Below are 17,743 nucleotides of genomic sequence, written 5' to 3'. Positions count from 1 at the left end.
TGCATTCTCATCTGCAACTTGAGAAACCTTTCTGACAACATTTTTGTTGAAACCAGTATGTTTCACAAAACCCATTGGTTTCAACAAAAGAGCATTTTTTGATTGGAAAAAGTTTCATCAATTCTTTAACTAGATCTACCGTGCCCCTACGTTACAGGTTATGCATTCCATCCAGACTGGATTTCTGCAATGCCCTGTAAATGGGGCCAATTTTGAAGATAACTGGAAACTTCAGCCTGAACAGTACATGGCTACTCACTTATAAGATGCTCCTTACGAGAAGTGGTGTATCAGTTGCTCTGCAATTGACTAGCTTCCAGTTTGTTTCCAGCTGCAACTGAACTCTGCAATTCCTCTCCGAAAGATTTTATGTTTTGCTAACCTTCAGGCCTGTTGCAAGGTCTAATTATTGCGTCAGGTTTGCCTCTGAGTTGCGGGAGTGGGAGGCTGAGTTTTGAAGAAGGCTTTTATGGTAAGGGGAGGTTTTTTTGAGTCTATTTGAGTTTCTGCTGTTATTTACGCATATTGCAATTATTTTACAACAGATGTACAGTATAGACACCTAAAACTGGTAACAGGCACACTTCATACATTGGAAAAATAAATAAATACCTCTTACGGATGAAGAATTTTTCAACTCATAGGCTACATAAATGCTCTACCCATTCATCTTTGTTTCACAGACTGTTCTCACACCTATACTGCTCATGTGTTCTCTCTCTTTCTCACATCCCCCCAATCTGCCCTGTCCTGCTAATTGATTTATAAAGTAGGAGGCTCTTGGATAACAACTGAGAATTGTAACACTCTGAGTAGTCAGTTGCAACCTTTTGACAAGGTCCCAATGTATTAAATTATTTGGCACTGCCATATCTTCTGTATTCCAATTCCCAACCACAAAAAGCAGATGCTTTAATGATTACACTGCTCAAAAAACCCCTCTCAGAGCAGAACTTAAACTGAAAATCATAACAGTGGCCATTAGCGCAAATATAGAGTGAAGGCTGATGGGCACTCACAAGTGCTCCCATTTTATCAGTTTCCCCTCATTTACGTATTGAATTAGTGCTGGCTCCTTTTGGGCTGATTTCTCCTGCATTTGGGGATCATGCAGCACATATGAAATGTCACCACTTCCGTGCTACTTGGTGAAAACATGTTTACAAAATTTTATCTGCTTATTTGCAGTTGTGGGCATGACACTAAACTAGTTTGATGGCTCACTGTACAAATATTTGCTCTGACACTAAAGCTGATAGTGTTCCTTGATTTTCTTTTCAGCATATAGTTCCATAAAAACAACATGGAAAATTAAAAATAAATACAAATAAAAACATTATACATCAGCAGGAAGTATCAAGAGAGGAATCTTTTATAAATTACCCTCTAATCTCAGGTACCTCAAATTCAGACTATGTGCCTGCTAACTCGGCTGCAATTTCATCCTTTGCTTTAAGCAGCCCATTTGTTTTGGATAGGGAGAGGGAAAATTAGCCCATAAGTTCCCAATGTTATGAAAAACAGAAACAATTGCTAGAGTTACAAGCTCCTCCAGGACTGAGCCAACAGATGAACAGCTCGTATTCTACACAACAAATCATTGCAACTAACTGGAATTTAGAGAGACATGAAGGCAGTTTAGCTAGTCTATAAAACACAAGGCTTACAGTATATAGTGTTTTGCATAAAGGAATCTTTGCAGTTATAATTGTATATTTTGGGGTTACAGAACCTTCACACACACTTAGAAAAACAATAAACTTACACAGATTTCAAAGCAGCTCAGCATCTGATTAAGCCATTTAAACAAAATCAACTGAAACATACAATGCCATCGATGGTTACATGAATTTTGCTTCTCTCAGGCTAGCTATGAAAACATGCACGATCATGAAACTAGTCTAAAAATAAAAGGTCTTTGAGAGCCTTTAGTTTGTTGATGGAATAGATTTCAGAGCTTGGTAAGTGGTAGGCACAAACTAAGTGCCAATTTTTTTCTTACTAAGCAAGAAGTGTTTGTTTTCTTAAAATTTAGCTACAGCAAATAAAAATTAAAATGCAGGAAGTTAGAGTCATCACAAACACTCCATTTCAGTTATCTCTAGCACACTACATATATATACATTTTGTTTGCTTACCCATTAACTAAATTCTGCTGTGTCTCCAGTGTCTTTTCTAATTTGATCAAGCCACACTTGGAACAAGAACTCGGATTTAGAATTTTTGTAAAAAATAATGCAGTTTTCCTGAAACTATGTATCAAGTGTCTGAGAAATAGTCCAGCTGGAGCAACTATGACTCCCACAGTCTTCTACTATCACTAATCTTAGGAAACCAAAAACAAAACAAAATAAAATAATCTTTTCATTTCTCTGCTTCAAAGTAAGCTCAGCAAGTTCAGTGAGTTATGCCATGAAGTGAGCGTGTGTGTGAGAGCGAGTGACAAGAGAGAGAGAAGCAGACAAATTGCAACTGGATTCCCTGTTTCTTATTTCAATGGGATTGTTTTGAAGAAGTACAAGGAGTGGTTAAGAAGGGGCATGTCTCCCTCCTCTCCCTCCCCCCATTAAAAAAAAATCCTTCTTCCACATGGCTGTACAAACTCATAACTGGACTGTAACTGTGCAAGCTTTCCTTATTAGGAATAGACCAAAGAATGTTGGAAGCATCTGGTAAAATCACTTTGAGCATGTTAAGAAGCATTTGATGTTTTCCCTGTCTTTCCAAGATAGATAGGTTTTTTTAAGAATTGTTTTCTAAACCTCCTCTGCCCTAACAAGCAAAACCTATACCCCAAACATCTTTTAAAAAAAAGCAACAAAGAGGCTAAATATTTTATGGTTTGCTAGGGGAAAAATTCCTTAATAAAGATTTTGCTTCCTAAATAAACTCTGTTGTATTCACAGTCTATGAGTACTATACTGCCATTTATAAAATGGAGGTGGGAGGAGGAGGAGGAGGACTAATTAAAAACAAACTCTGAATCACCAGTTATGTTGATTGCAGTTCTATTCCATATGGCAACTTACCAAATCACCATTATAAATGACATCTTTGTTTCTCAGCTGATATGACTTTAGCTCATAGAACTGCTCTCCCAACAAAAGGAAGACAGAGATTCCAGTTCACAGGGATTGGCTGATTGTATATCATCGTCAAGTTATTTGGTATTGAAATAAAAGGTTGTTTGTATGATTCCTAATCAAATTCAGAGCCCACCCCAGGCAAAGCCGCACTGTTAAGACTGTTAATGCACATCAGCAATTTCAGGGAAGAGAGAATAAAATAACATTGAAGGATAAAATGACATTTTAAAATTGTAAAAGCAGCAAAGAGTCCTGTGGCAACTTATAGACTAACAGACGTATTGGAGCATGAGCTTTCGCGGGTGAATATTCACTTTGTCGGATGCATGATATTCACCCACGAAAGCTCATGCTCCAATACGTCTGTTAGTCTATAAGGTGCCACAGGACTCTTTGCTGCTTTTACAGATCCAGACTAACAAGGCTACCCCTCTGATATTTTAAAATTGGAAACCCAGGATCCTTTAAAGTTAAAGTAAAATATTTTTTAAAAAAATCAACAACATTGGAAAAGATGGACATACACCCAAATGTTGTTAACACCATCCTCCAACACTGCCTTGAGAACACTAGAAAATTTGAAATTACCTTATTCATGCAGAACATACAGCTTCAGATTATTAGTGACCCTTTTAAAAAAAAATCCTTCTTTTTGTTGTAAAAGAGCCCTGCCCTCTGAGGAAGGCAATTTGACTATTCAGACATTGAAAAGGCAGCGCAACAGAGGCAATAATGCCTCACTGTTTGCATAGGGTAAAAGTCATCCCTGTGCAGCACCAGACCTATGCACCATTCAAGTTTCACTTCAGCCCTGTTTCATGAGGCCAAGGTACCAACATCCCACTTGAGCCCTTTGGGTATTATGCAACAAATGTAAGCTATCATTAGACAAAGAGCCAGCATGCAGTCATAATGCATATAAAACCTCAGACAGAGTATAAATCATTACATTAGAGGTGGCTCAAAATCTTCCAACAGAATGTTTTTCTGTCAGAAAATATCAATGTATTGAAATGCTCTGAAAATACTTAAGAGCTAAGGTGTAAAGGATGCTAGCATTAGAGTTACCTGGTTGCGTATCTTATGTATTGCTTTTGTTTAAAGGATATCAACATAAAGTTTATCTCTAGCTTGCCTGCATATATATATATATATATATATATATATATATACACACACACACACACACACACACACACACACCTGCCCCTGGAAATTTCCACTACATGCATCTGACGAAGTGGGTATTCACCCACGAAAGCTCATGCTCCAAAACGTCTGTTAGTCTATAAGGTGCCACAGGATTCTTTGCTGCTTTAACATAAAGTTTGACTCAGGGTAGGAGAGGAGGCTGCTTGAAAAATAATTAAGGAACTGGCTATCTTAGAAGGATGCCTGACCTCTCTGCTATACTATTAACACTAGCCTCAATCACCTTGCTCTCCACTTCTGCCCCAAGCATCTTCATGCATCCTTCCATGTACCTCTGTATGTGTGGAACATTTTCCCCAAACTTATCAATAAAGACCTGTCCTCCTTCAGAAGACCCAACCTAGGTCAACATTTTAAAATCTGCCATGCGCTTTACACTATAAACTGCTTTCCAGTAAATTACCTTTCACCTTCACTAAGTATTCTATTGTAACAGCCTATAGAGCCAGTTAGGACTGCATGGTTTTCACTGTGCTGCACACTATGGTCACTAATTCATGCACAGAAACATTAACGAGAGAAACAGAATCCTTCCATCCAAGAGCATGATCCAAAGCCCACTGAAGTTCATTGACTTCAATGGCTTTCAGGCAAGCCCTCAAAAGCATATGGTCCCCCAATTTGGTTTTTAAACGAGACTCTGTTTTATCTATAGCTAAATAAAAGCCTTTGAAACACAGCTGAGAAGTTCTAAGACCATTCAGTAAAGAAGAGTAGTATATGCATACACAAACTAGCCAAGCAACAACTTAATTCCATTGCAATTAAGGTTGAACACCAACCTTTTTGAAATATGCCCTAAAAGACTGTTTAAACCTCAAACTCAGCCAAAATCATGGAAGTTTCAACTAAATAATTTATCTCATCCTTCAGATTATTGTAGTCAATGATCACATTCCCTGCTAAGCTATATGTATGTAGTGTTTTAAATATTTCCTAAAAAGCCTTCCCCATCCAATTAATCTTTTCTTGTTAGTCTTCGAATTTTCTCCAATTTCTAGAATTCTGTTATTCAAATATCCAGAACTGAGCACAATATTCCAGCTAAGGTCATTTATAGTGGAACTATCATCTCTCTGGTGTGTATTGTGGTGCCTTTGCATACAGAGACCAATAATCACACAAGACTTTTATGCTATCAGATTTTCTATGTTGACTGCAGAAAGATAAAACAGATATGCAGTGAATCATTCAATTTAGCAACCCTTACTGAAGTGATTAACTATGAAAGCCATCATCTTCACCTTGAACTTGTAATCCAGTTACTGGAAGCTGGAAATACATCTTAACAGCAAAAAATAAAATAAAAAAATAATTAAAAAACCCCTCCTTCCTAATCACTCATAGGTTCCAAGGTATTAATACCTTTTGGCTTAAATAAAGATCCCATCATATTCAATAGTTAGCAGTCTACATGTCAAGGTATTTTTTGGAGAATGTCGCTATATCTAGATGAGTTTATCATTACATTCCTTGTTCTAGACATCATCATATTTGAGAAGGGTTCTTACACTCCAAACTGCTTTTGTTTACAAGTGGCTCCTAGCTTTCTGAAAAGTTTTCCATTTGGGGTGAACTTTTCCCAGCACAGTCTAGCCCTAAACTTTGAGCAAAATCCAACAATCCAGTTACAAGTTCTGTGAACAAGAAAGAAAATACACTTTCTCCATTATTTAGATTTGGTTCTTTCGCACTCAGACTCAAAACTATTTATCCTTAAGACTTGAAACTGAGTATGTGGCTAGACCTCGGTAAGTAAATAATATCACTTTAAAATGATTAAACTAGTCTCAAAGTTCTAAAAGTTGAAAACTTTATTTTTGTGAATGTGCACTATATAACTTTTCACTAATTTTGAATTGTGCAAAATTCCAAGAACCAGTCCAGAGCCAGAATAGGGTTGACAAACTTCCAGGATTGGCCTGGAGTCTCTCAGAATCAGCACTGATCTCCTGGTGAGTATTGAAAGAAATCCGGGAGATTTTACTAGGATATTTTAAGAAAATGACATTACGTTCTGTTGGGAAAAATAAAACCTTTGGGAATAGCTTTAGTCAGAGTTGGCAACCTTAACTCCCACTCCAGAGACGTGAAGGAGCTTATGCAAAGGGTCAACCCACTCTCCAGTGGCCTCAGGGGAATAAAAGAACAGCTTTAGAGTAGTATTGGTCTAAAAATTTCCGTCAAAGTTGTTTTACAATGGGAAACTGGGTTTGCAATTTAAAAAAAAGTGTGTGAAAAGTGCCTGCTTTCCATGAAAAAAAAAATGTATTTTGTTGAAGAAATAGACAGCTTTTGGCTGAAAACCAAATGTATTTTGATTCAAAATGGCTCTGACATGCCTCATGGGACTTGAAGTTCAAACACCTTATGCTAACATACTTCCCGAATGAGTCTGGCTCTCTGACCAGACTACTATTCCCATGATGAACCATGGCCAAGGATTCCTAGGACTTATCCCCACCCTTCACCAACAAGGAAAAGAGTGGTGCATCATTGAAGATGCAGCCTGTCCAGAAAGCCTGATCCATAGGAAAGACTGGGAGCATAATGAACCCAAACTACAACTCTCATGAGGCATGACAGCACCATTTTGAATACAAAGATTTCAATTTTTGATTTAAAAACCCACCATTTTCTGACCAGCTCTATTTCAGAGCCACCTTAGCGCTAAGTGAGCAGTGGTGCAGCTGAGGATCTGGCCTAAGGGTGCACAGGAAAACCATGATCACACTAAGTTATACACATTTAGTTCTGATGGAGTTCACAATTATTACATTCAGTCACTCATTCAAAAAAAAAAAAAAAAGCATTATTTATGAGCCCTATACAATATTAACCTTCGTGGGTTAAAATAAAAGAGTGAAAGACACCTGTGCATACAGCAGAAGCAATGTCAAATCCACTTAATATAGCTAATCAGTTTAAATGTTTACCAATTACTTGCTTTCAGAATATACACTGTCAAATTTATGAAAACTGTTAAGTAGTATATTTATATATCTTTGTAAAAAAGAGATCTTTTCTTTGAGTGTACCTCAATACCCCTCAGTCAATTGATACAAAAAAGATGAATAATGTGGACAACATTTGATTTAAACAAGTGCTGCAATGTCATCTTGGCATCAGTGAATATGCATGAGGTAGGCTGGCTTACTCTACAAGATAAAAGAATAATTTATTGAGTCATATAACTGCATACATTGTATAATAAAACACTTATTTGTCTGCTTCCAAATCAGCAATTACTGGAAAATACCTACCACCCTAAATTAAATACTGAAAATTGAGCTCAAAGTCGGTGGTTAGTTATTTACTTACTAAGATGCTTTACCATGGAATTTGCCTTCACTGTCTGCAAGAAGCACCATTATTTTTAACAGATGTCATTGTGCCCTAACTTATTGTACACCTTTTTTCACAATGTGGATAGGCATCAATGTATTTTTCATGTGTCCCAGGACACCTCTCAGTAGGAAATACTAGGATTCAGTTGATAATCTTTGGCAAACTATTTTAAATTAATAAGTGAATTTGAGAGAAGTTTTTATCTCTTAAGTAAACTTCTGCTACACTTTGGGTTGTCACCTTTCTAATTGCAGAAAACCGAACACCCTTGCCACGCCCCCTGGCACAAGTCCCGTCCCCTTTCCTGAGGCTCCGCTCCCCACTCACTCCAGCCCCCCTCCCTCCATCGCTTGCTCTCCCCAACCCTCACTCATTTTCATTGGGCTGGGACAGAGGGTTGAGGTGCAGGAGGGGGTGACAGTTCCAGCTGGGTGCGGGCTCTGGGGTAGGCCAGAAATGAGGGGTTCAGGGTGCAGAAGGGGACTCCAGGCTGGGGCAGGGGGTGCAGGCTGTGGCTGGGGATGTGGGCTAGAGGATGAGGGGTTTGGGGTGCAGGTGGGGGCTCAGAGCTGGGGCAAAGGATTGGGGTGTGGGAGGTGGTGTGGGCTCCGGGAGGGCATTTGGGTGCAGGAGGAGGCTCAGGGCTGGGTAGAGATGTGGGAGGAGGTGCGGGCTCTGAGAAGTTGCTAAGGGATGGGGTAGGAGTCTGGGGTGTGGGCTGAGGACTCTGGGAGGGAGTTTGGGTGCGGGAGGGGGTTCCGACCTGGGGCATGGGGTTTGGGGTGCGGCTCTAGCTTGGCAGTGCTTAACTCAGGCAGCTCCCAGTTGGTGGTGCTCCTGGAAGCGGCTGGCATGTCCAGTCTCTAGGAGTAGACATGGCCAAGGGGAACCATGGCCAATGGGAGCTGCGGACCCGGCACTCGGGGCAGAGGCAACGCGCAGAACTTCCCTGCCCACCCCTGTGCCTAGGGGCCGGACATGCTAGCGGCTTCCGGGGAGCTGTGCAGAGCTAGGGCACACAGGAAGCCTACCTTAGCCCCACTGCGCTGACGACCGGACTTTAAATGGCTTTAGAGCCTACATGTCCACTCAGTCCCACTTCTTGTTCAGCCAATCGCTAAGAGAAACAAGTTTGTTTACATTTCCGGGAGATAATGCTGCCTACTTCTTAATTACAATGTCACCTGAAAGTGAGGACAGGCGTTCGCATGGCACTGTTGTACCAGCATCGCAAGATACTTATGTGACGGATGCACTAAAGATTTATATAATAGAATCATAGAAGACTAGGATTGGAAGAGACCTCAGGAGGTCATCTCGTCCAATCTCCTGCTCAAAGCAGGGCCAACCCAACTAAATCATCCCAGCCAGGACTTTGTCAAGCCGGGCTTTAAAAACCTCTAAGGATGGAGATTCCACCACTTCCCTAGGTAACCCATTCCAGTGCTTCACCGCCCTCCTAGTGAAATAGTTTTTCCTAATATCCAACCTAGACTTCCCGCACTGCAACTTGAGACCATTACTCCTTGTTCTGTCATCTGCTACCACTATGAACAGCCTGGCTCAGGGCTCCCAAACTTGGTTTGTGGCTTGTTCAGGGCAAGCCCAGCCTGTGCCGCTTCCTGCAGCTCCCATTGGCCGGGAACGGCAAACCACGGCCACTGGGAGCCTTGAGCGGTCGAACCTGTGGACGCTCAGGTAAACAAAGCATTTCACGGCCTGCCAAGTGCTTACCCTGAACAAGCTGCGAATGAAGCAGGAAAGATGTGTACACAAAATGCTTAGGGATAATGTTTTAAAAAGCAAGGCCCGCTGGCACACACAAACATGAGAGCATTTTTTGCATGCAGACCTCCAAACTCTCTTTCTGGAAACTGGCCCCTTAAAATCAACACAGCTGAATGAAAGGGTAAGCAAATAGGGTGGCCACATTTACAAAGCATTTGAAGCAGAAAAACAACACCAACATAGGGGGCAGACTGAAAATCTGTTTTTGCATAAAACACAAAAGCTTTCTGATGTTCTCTTCTCTCCCTTTTACAATTTGCTGTTGCTGGTGTGCCGGCTAAGTGCCCTCTGCTCCTATTTAAACTCTCTAATAGCGAACTAACAGCTTTCTTTAATCCAATTATTTTAATCTGTCTGTGTGAGGCAGATGCAGCAGCTGCTTAGCTCCTCTTACCACTCTTATTAATACCCTAATTAAAACATGCATTCATCAGCTGAAAGACCCATTCAAACCTCTTTAAATCTTACTTTCCATTATGGCTTTATTAAGGAAAGAGCTTAGTAAAAAGAAAAAAAATCAACATCCTAGATTTTAAGAGATTGACAGTGGCTGAAAATAGGCATGCAAAGACAGGAAGCTGAAGAGGTTTGTTGCAATAGCCTTGTAACAATTAATTATCTGGAAGAAGAATACAATTTGTCTCCATGTCCTGCTGTGAGGACAGAAGAACTGAACCCTTGGCACAACAACACAGCAAAGTGTGAAAACCTCTGTCAAAGCATAACTGCATCAAATAAATAACAATTCAGTACAGCCCAATACTTCTATTAAAATATAAGACTACAAAACACTATCATTTTGGAGATTATAATAGCTATATATTTCTCATCAGCATTATGTCCTTTACTAAGAAGAGTAATTTATATATTTAGTTGATGTAATATATTTTATTTAAGATAAACCAAGATAGTAAAGCATTTAAAGTCTGCATTTTAAAGTAGCAAAATCATAATGCTGTCTATAGTTATGTAAAGTCATGATTGCTACATGCCTATAGCGCACCAGGAATGGTTATGCTGGTGTAGGCCCCATTTGCTGCTAGTCTGCATACACAGGACCAGCGTGGATTTCTGTGGGCGTTCCATGCATTGGAAGGCTTTCATCATTTGGCCTTTTGTCTATGTAAAGTATTCTCACATTCTTTAGTTTGATTAGTACACAAACATATGCAAAACAAGATCATTTAATTCCTGTCCAGAGATGGTGTTTCTGCAAAAACATATTGTTGGGCCAAATTATCTGTTGGTGTAAATTGGCTTAGCTCCATTAGCTTCAATTGGCATAGCTCCATAGGTTCATTAGCTGCTCCTTGTGGGGAGAGTCTGGGGGTCCAGGCTGGGCCGGGGGGATGGATTGGTGGGGGGGACACATGACCAGCCACATGACATCCCCTTTAGATCGTGCCCCCACCCCAGTATGGAGAGGCACCAATCGTCTATGGCAGGATGTGGTTGGGGGAGGGGGCAGAATGGGAAAGGAAGAGACGGTATAGGGGCAGGAAGAGGTGGGGTGGGGCTTTGGGGGGGTGGGGGTGGAGTCAGGGTACGGCCTGAGATGGAGCAGGGTGGAGCACTCCTGGGAAATGAGAAAGTCAGCGCCTGTGGCCCTAAGTGTTATTTACTCACATTGTTCAAACCCTGCACTGAATAAAGAAATGTTTGTTTGTTTTTTAAATGGTGTCTTTTCTGTGTCTCTTCTCACTATACTATATGAGTGCTTCAAAAAAGTTAATGAATTTTCCTCAAAAAATCCCCAGGAGGCTAGAAAGACATTTAACAGAACCATGGCAGGGGGTAAGTAAAGTAAAGATTTGCAAGTGTCCAGAAATTCTGAGATTCTCAATTACTGGCTGACCAAACTGAGATACGAAGGGTCTGATTTTTTAGAGAATCTGAGCACCTACAGTTCCCTGTGGAGCTCTGAACTTCTGAGGTGTCTCAAGCTGTGCACCAACAACATGAGAAAAACACAATTAGTGGCCACCTCCAAACATTTCAGTTTAAATTCACTGCCCGACATTACATAGGAACTCTGTGGCAGAGCCAGAAACATAACCCATTTCTCCTGGATTCCAAACCAGTTCTTTAAACAACATCCTCATTCTTTTTCGTTGTTGTTGTTCGGTCGTTTTAAACAGACACACACCTTCGTGCCTCATTCACACTTTTCAATTTGTGAAGCAAAGGAGGCAGAGATTCAACCACTGCATTCAATGCACAACTATCTCATTCAGACTCCATCCAGGAGACATAGAAATAGCCTTGAACTTTCCACTCCACAAGAATTTACTTAATTTTATTTCTGTTACTGAAAATGTCAGCTGGAGAAGAATCTATTCTTGCTTAGTGCATCGCCTGATGTAATTCCGTTAAATCTAATTGTCATCTATAGCAGTCAGGCTGGGTGGAGTCATGGACTCTATCCCTGCGAAGAAGGAAATTACAGATTGCATTCTTCAACTACTGCAGGATTATTCTCTCGTAACCACTGAGTGCAGACTCTACAGCTTCACATCCTAACAGGCTCATAATTCCCAAAAGAAAGCAACTTTACAGGCTCATTTGGGCTGGATAAGCCTCTTAATATGATAATGAAATATGCTAGGCTGTGTGCGTTTCTCTCAATTTTTAATTATGCTAATACTTCTTCTCAACCTCAGTCTATTTTGGTGCCAACCTCTGTGAAAGTAGTTCACAGCATCATTGCAATTCAACCTTAAAACTGCTTCCTGACGATCTCTGGTACTAAAGGCATGCACTGGAGTGGTATATTTGTCATTTACTTCAATGGGAGTAGGATCAACAACAAGAGCCTCTGAAGTAATAGATACAGCAAAAAATACTTTAACAAACATTAATAAAGTTTAGGCAGGGAACGTGTGTTAATCTATTATTGTGAAGCACTGTGTTGTTAAACAAATATTATCTTAAACTAGTCTCGTCCTTTGCTGCCTTCCATTGTCCTCCCACCCAAAAATTATTCCTGAAGCAGAGCTTCTGTAACCCCAGCCAGATGCTGCTTTAAGTCCTCTAAGGAGTATGCTATTGCCAATCTATATTTTGTGAAAGGGACTTTGATACTATGGTGATAGGCAGCATACAATACAAAATGGAAACAGATACCCTCTACAGAATGCAAAAAACATGGTCAATATTGCCTCATCGCCAGACAGAACAGAAAACAATAATAAGGATAGCATCCATTATTTCATACTTTCAGGAACAAAATTAATGGATTTAAAAGAAATGATGTTTCTTGGGTCTTACTTACCATTATAAAATTCCATTTTTTTCCTACTAGACAACAGGTTCTGCTGAATTTTCTCAATTTATTGGCAATGAGAAAGAGAAAGTCAGTTATAGCCTTATTTTCTTGTATAGGACTGAAATAACACTTTTTCCAGATTTCCACAGAGAACTAAAGTTTAGTGGAAAAGTGCCCAGTAGCCAGAAACATTTGGAAATCAGTTTTACTCTTTCCCTCCCAAATAGGGTCTTCTGCAAATGTGCAGAAAAGAATTGTTTCCTTTTAACAGCAGGGTGCACTCTTTTAAAATATTTATTCAAACATTCATTCCGGGGTTTGAAATGTATATGTTTCAGGAAAAAGTGTATAAATAAATCCATTATACAATATTCCAAGCTTGCATGAAAGTCTCAATCAAGACATGCTTGGTTTTTGACTCTCAAGAAAATTAGACTCAATAAGGTGCAGTCCTGCTAGGTCACATAGTGGAAAAATAGAATGGATGAGTTCACTATCATATTTTTATGATGTATTATTTATATTGTCCTGTACATAGATTGACTGTAAACAAAGGGATGGAAGCCTGTAGGGGGAAAATTTCTGCTGCACAGAACCAGAGCTACGAAGTAGGTAAGAGACAAAGGTATCAGCTATGTGTAAACTTGCATTTTCTAAGTATGAATGTGTGCCCCAAATTCCTGATTCTGTTAAACTCTTCCAGCAACTACACAAGTACGCCTAAGCTCTGTACATCATGTTTCATGCATACCTTTCCACCAGAATCTCTCTGGAAATGTGCATACTTTTGTCATTCTACCATAAGTGTGAGGTAAGAAACAATTCAGTCTGCAAAATAAATGCTTTTTAAAAAAAACTTTGGCCTGTTCAAAACACATTCCTGCACAATATTATTTATATATATATATATATATATATATATATATATATATATATATATATATATATATATATATATATATATATATATATATATATATATATATATATATATATATATGTTTTAGAAAAAAACAAAACACAAAAGCCACATAAAAGGAACTGAATCAGCTAATTTACCCTACCAGGAAAAAAAGAAAATTGAGTGGGTTATGGATTAGCAGGTATAGTATTTAATACACAAATTGCATTGTTTTCTGCTCATTTGCCACAAACAAATCTGAACTAATTTAAGAGAAATGTTGTTTAATTTAGCAGTGTTTCATCATCCTGTAAAACAAAATTCTAACATGCTGTCAGTGTACCTTTAAGAAAGTGCCATTCCATGGATACAGGAAACTCTGGCTGAAGTGAAGAGTTGAAAAAGGTTGCATTTAGTGCTTAGTTCAGGGGAACGCCTCTTTCTTAAAGGAATAGCAGTTTCCCATGTACCATGTCTTGGCTCATGAAATTATCAGCCAAACTCTTTCTGCAGCCCATGGAGATTCACAGCCTTATGTAGAGTGCTCTCTACTTAAAAACTCTGTAGGAGAGATGAACTGTAAAACACTGCTTCATGCCCTTGCTCTTAGCATACTGTGATTGTATGACCTCACTTCAACTGCTTGAGTTTGTTAAGTTAGCCTTCCCAAGAACTCCGAGTGTGTTTAGATAATTTCCCCCTATCTTTCTGACTAAAATAGTTAACTTACTCATTCTCCATTTGCTAATTACATTTTATATTCACTAAGCCTGCAATAATTCTGCTGAAATAAACATATGCGGGTATACATAACTTCTGGGAGAAGAGGGTTATTTTTGTTTGCTTTTGAATATACTCCATGTGTTCTCCATTTTCTCCTCGATCTTTTATCCTAGGAACTCAGAAATAAAATAAGGGGAATGTATTGAAAAGATAGTCAACTTGAAATTTCATCAACTTTCAGGTATGAACCTGCCCAGAGTCCTCAATTTTTGAGATTTTAACATTTTTCTATTGTTTTAAAATATTTTCTTTATTCCTGTTGTTGTGTGCAAAACCCAACACAAACAGAAAGGGAAACTGACTGAGCATCCACAGCAAACAGTAAAACTGATTATTCTCAAAGACCTACCAAACACATAGAAAAAAACAAAAGGGCGAAAAATAGAAAAAAAGATCTGTTCTTCAAATGTCGCATAGTTATTTGAGATGTTTCTTGTAACAATAGTTAGTAAAGGATTTCAGAGAACATTATGATTTTTAAGATGACAGTGCCCCTAGAACAGTGCATGTTCTTTTTTGACTCTGCAATCCTAAATCATGCTCTTCTCTCTTCGTAAGGTGCTCGAGCATATTCTAGCGGATAAAACAGAAGTATTCATCTTCACCCCCCCCCCCAACTAGAAATACTTCTTTTTCATTACAAACAAAAGATGCACAGATAGCCTCGACTGCATGTTAAATCACTTATAGCATACCTACAGCTGCTTCTGTTTACATTAACTTGGTATGAAATGCACTGTTATTCTTGAAGTAAATATTGACTGAGCAGCAAAGAGTTTTAAACACAAAATGCTTGAAAGGTCAGCTGCTACATTACAGTTAAAGAGATCACATTATTAATGAAGATGGTATTGAGCATTTCATCTGAGCATTTCATTCCATATTTTAGATATATGTCTCAATTTTACTATAAAAAAATACAGGGCTTTCGTTTTCCATAGTTCTTACCCCAGATTTGATCTCAGTTATACTAGTTTGAATCCAGTGTAATTCTATTTTAATAAATGGAGCTATTCTGGATTTATGCCTGTGTGGCTGAGGTTAGAATTTAGTCCATTGTCTTCTGAGATACTGCAGAACATCTCAAAGCTGCCAGAATTGGTATAAACTCCACCAGGTAGACACCTACCTTGCCAAGAACATTTATTTTAGGTTAGGCCCAGTTGAAAGAATTTCCATACCTTGTTGACAAATACTACAGATTTTTAAGCTTCAAAAGCCAAACAACTTCTGTCGATATGTATATGTAAAACATCAAATACACTCCCGCCCTCCACACATCACCATTGTGTCTGAGCTTTGGAATTCTATTTTGTAATTCTTGGGACTTTGTTTCCCCAATAAAATACTACACAACACTAGCATTAGCAGCACTGCCATCCTCAAGCATCCAAAAAAAAAATCAAGAGTCAGCCCCAAAACTCACAAGATATTTAAAAACAAAAATAAATGGGTTCGGTTTATTAGCCTTCTGGTTCCTCAGACTTTTGGATACATGCTTTCAGGCTTTTTTCCACAACCATGAGAGCTGAAGTGTTGTTTTTTTAATGGAAGTTAGGAGTCTCACTTAATGACCTCTCTAAAGGAACTGGGGATTTAAGGGAAAAAAACACCAAATACCAAGCTGGCAACTCTGTGTTACTATAATGTAAAGTTTTAAATATCAAATAGTCCAAAAAAATAAGGTAATTCCTGCAAAATTAACTTGGCCACCATGATAGCCTGTATCATTTTCTATTTTTGTATTCCTTCTTAATGTGGCAAGGCACCTTCTCAGTCTCCCCAGCCTCCGCTGCTTTTAACCCTGGTGAGACAGGCTTGGGTAATCTGGTCCCGCTTGGGACACAGAGGAAGTCTGTTCCTTTCCTCCACCAGTCCTTTTAGAGCATAGTTCTCCCTTGTGGGAGAGAATACTGCCTCTCTTCCTGGTGAGGCTCGCTGTCTTGCTGCTCCTAACCTCTTAGCAGCAGGGCTCCTTCTTTCTGTTCTCTCTCCCCTCCTTCCTCCCAGGGAGGGTTTAAAAAGGTCTCAGGCAGCCCTTAGTTGGAATCAGCTGATCCTAATTAACTTCAGGTAGCTCCCTCTCAGCTGATTCTAACTGATACCTTGGCAACCCCTTCTCAGCTGGACCTGACTGACCCATAGTTACCCCCCAGTTGATAGGGAGGAGGGCCTTTTAACCCTCTGAGACTGGTTTCTACCCCTCCCTTGTAGCTGTCTGGCCTGAGTTTATCACATTAAATACAAACCTTATGTGTATTATTGTTTATATTATTAATGTGTGTGATGGAAATGGAGCTGCTCTGTAATTATTTATCAATATTATACACTGATGTGGTTATTGAGCTGTTTACTGTATGATTATATTGGTTTAGTTTAATAGTGGTCTGTAAGAAAAAATAAACAGGACAGAGAGAGCAGGTCAAAACAATCCTCCCCTTAGTAAACTTTCTAGGGTTGTTATGGGACAATGGAAGACCCACTGGCTCCAAAGCCTCTGGTCTGGCTTCTGCTGATCCTACCAAACTGGTTTTGACAAGTAGAACCAAGGCCCAGGAACTGACAAGAACAAAGAAACGCTGTTTGGATTAAAAGGGTTTCTCTCTCTCTCTCAAATCGTTGTTGGGGACCCGTTCAAGGAAGTCAGACTGATACACAAGCAGTTCATTGGCCATCTTGGAACAATTACTCTCCCACAGATGCTTTTTTGCTCTTACGGTGTGGTGAGGCCAATTAGCACCCAAGAGTGTTTCTCCTCTTGGCCTATTCCCTGCTACGCCCTGGCTAAGTGTCTCTAAAAATCTGGGACCTCTGCACTCTTTCAACATCCTGTAAATGTCAGCTGGCCTGTCCACCTTTGTTCCCATAAGGGTAGACCCATCTTACGTGCCCCTCACACCTATAAATCCTGCATCCAATCAACTGGATCATAGATCTCCACCTGTTTTTATGCCCAGGCCTGTCCCATTGTTGCTGTGGCTGCCAAACCTCATACCAAAACTTCTGAGTCATTGGTGCAACTCCGTGGACCAGCTTAGGTCAGACATATCATGATGGAGGATCTGGTAGGCATCGCTCTGAACTGTCATCCCTCCATGATGGCAGAGGATATCTTGGATCCCACTTCTAGTACTACGTGTTAATGGTTGCCTTTGCTCTGCAGCACTGTCCCGAAGCGAAACCCATGAAGCCTGCCTCAGTTTCCCTCCTTCTCTGAAGGATCACTCACAATCCAGCCCACCTGTTTGTCCTTTGTCACAACCATAGCCCTCTGGCTAGCTGTTAGACACCCTTTCCCTTTTCAGGGTGCTAAGAAGTCCATCTGACTCAGGGGGTACAGTCACTGGCTAGTGACTGGTT

At 39.7% G+C, this 17,743-nt stretch overlaps 1 protein-coding gene across 3 annotated transcripts in view; it reads right to left on the bottom strand.

Moving 5' to 3' along the window:
• ARHGAP6 (Rho GTPase activating protein 6) overlaps positions 1-17,743 on the bottom strand; it is a 532,224-nt gene that overhangs the window by 107,691 nt on the left and 406,790 nt on the right. Inside the window, exon 1 of one of the 3 annotated variants that reach the window (XM_050963515.1) lies at positions 2,139-2,299. The exons of the other annotated variants lie outside the window; for them this stretch is intronic. The gene's annotated coding sequence lies outside the window, so the exon portion shown is untranslated. Of the gene's footprint in view, positions 1-2,138; positions 2,300-17,743 lie in introns of those variants that run through there. 3 annotated transcript variants of the gene reach the window in all.

This window comes from Gopherus flavomarginatus, chromosome 1, assembly GCF_025201925.1.
Source record: "Gopherus flavomarginatus isolate rGopFla2 chromosome 1, rGopFla2.mat.asm, whole genome shotgun sequence".
Taxonomy (NCBI): Eukaryota; Metazoa; Chordata; order Testudines; family Testudinidae; genus Gopherus; species Gopherus flavomarginatus.
This window is presented reverse-complemented; position numbering and strand designations above follow the sequence as displayed.